Source organism: Saccostrea cucullata, unplaced genomic scaffold (genome assembly GCF_032062105.1).
Source record: "Saccostrea cucullata isolate Sc308-1 unplaced genomic scaffold, CSIRO_AGI_Scuc_v1 ctg1384, whole genome shotgun sequence".
Classification (NCBI taxonomy): domain Eukaryota; kingdom Metazoa; phylum Mollusca; class Bivalvia; order Ostreida; family Ostreidae; genus Saccostrea; species Saccostrea cuccullata.
The window spans coordinates 93362-95529 of NW_026940076.1; the positions used below are offsets into that span (position 1 = coordinate 93362).

Sequence of the window (2168 nt, forward strand, 5' to 3'; positions counted from 1 at the left end):
GCTGATTTCCATAAACCATAGAACATAATGTCATCACTCTGTTTTTCCAGTTGTGTTTGTTTTCTTCTCTTTTTTTCAGCTCTTTTTCGGAACTCTTCTTCTTGTTTATCCTCTCTCTGTCGTTGAATTTCTCCTTTTCTTTTTGAGAGTAAATCTCTTTCAGTGGATACGGATTTTCTAGCTTCCGAAATAAGGTCTTCCATGTCCTCTTTGTTTCTTATTATCCATGTGGATGTCTTGTTCATTAGGAAAAGTGTGTAAGCCTCAAGAGCTAGAGCTGATATATTAGGTTTAGCTCTTAAAATTTGGTCCATGTACGCGAACAGTCGCTCGGAATAAGAATTATGTTTGTCCACACTCTTGGTAGCCAGTGAGAGCTCCTCAGTGAAAGTTTCATATTCACCATCTGGCATGTGGTCTTTATAGACATGCAGTACTACTTTCCGGATCGCTGGTAACAAGACACGTAGAATGATTTCAACATTAGTATCATAATTAGACTCTTTGGTCAGGAATTCAAAAACTCTTTCGCCATTAAAGTCTATTCCTGTTAAAGCTGGAAAGATTCCCTTAATAAAATCAGCTAAATTTTCAGTTACATCCGCCAAATAAGTTGATAGATGGAGATAATTTTGTGTCATGTCTTCAATTAAAGTATCCTTGTTCTCGAGAAAATTTCAAAGGGGTGTTGTAATCATCTTTGAAATCAATCCCAGGGCTTTCAGTCAGGCAACATAAAAAGAAACTCTAAGATCTGAGAGAACAGACTTCAGAAGTTTTTTGTTTTCAATATCTGATTTCTCCAGAAATTCAGTCATGTAAGGATGTAGAAAGTAAAGGCATGCAGCATTTTGAAATAAAATGTTGAATCTGTGACCCTTAAATGGTTGCAGAGGAAGTGAGATCATTCTGTTTTCAGTAAGAAATGGCTGCATGTATGTTCGGAAGGCCCCATAACACCCACACTTTTCATCACCTCTTCTTGCAAAAGCCTTGCATGCACTTCTTATTAAGCGAAAACAACCTGATTCATCAATTTTAGAGAAATTCTTATCAAAAATTGGTGGGTTTCCATCGAAATTCCCTTTTTCTGCTTCACAAAATCCCTTCTGGGCCGCATTCGCCATATGCACCAGGCCATGAATACCGCAGAAGAAATTGTTCAGTCTGCTAACTGTTTCTTTTTCAACATCATCCAATGCGTGGTAATCTCCCCGTATATGTGGTAGCAGTTATTCTCTGTAACTTTCTAATAGCTCATTAAACTTTAATTCTGTAGCGGCACGATCACTCATCGTATCTTGGATATTGCAGATAATTTTGTTTCCAACATTCTTCTGGGTTTCCTCGTTGTTGTTAGAAATATCCTGTAAAATTTCTTTAAATGTGTCCAGTGTGTTTCGTGCTGATTTTGTGGCCATTTCACGAAGTCCTAATGCAAAATAATTACCTTCTTCATCACGAACAGAAAACCCACCATATTTAATGCCAAACTTCGATGTCTCATCAGTGTGCAAGGTTGTGTTGATTTTTTCTGACAGTTCTTCTTGTAGTTGTTTTTTGGCTAGACAGAGTCTTTGGATATTCATATTAACAACTGTTGATGGAGAAGGTAGTCGGTCAGGTTCTTTTCCTGCTAACTTCAAACAGGCCTCTATGGTTGGTCCTAAATCAAAATATGAACGCATATGTAAAATGTACATTTACTTTATGTTGGTGCATACATCAAGTAAACAAATCAAAATTAAAAAAAAACAAAAAACTTACCAATTTTAGTTGATGGGACATTGTGTTCGAGAAGAGAGTACACACACAAATGGAGTTATGGAGTGAATGCTTTCTCTTTCTTGTCAAATAGATTGATGACTATGGTGTGAGTGAAGTCATGCAGCTGCTCCATGAGATAGGAAATTTCATCATCTTTTTCCTTAAGGGTATGCTGAAGCTCATTGACAGTGACTGCTCAGCTTCGTTGACGGCGTCAGATTTCTTTAATGAATTTCAAAACATGTGTGGGGTTATTCTAAAAGCGCTCCTTAGCGCGGGGGTTTATGAAGATACTATGAATATTAATTTGAAGAGGATTAAATTCTGAATCGATCTAATGTTGTAACACATCTATGTAACCTGTTCTAGAAAAGGGTGAAAATTTTGTCTGAAAACTACTT

At 36.9% G+C, this 2168-nt stretch overlaps 1 pseudogene; it reads right to left on the reverse strand.

Moving 5' to 3' along the window:
• Positions 1-725: 725 nt before the first annotated feature.
• LOC134254707 (uncharacterized) lies at positions 726-1959 on the reverse strand (annotated as a pseudogene).
• Positions 1960-2168: the final 209 nt, after the last annotated feature.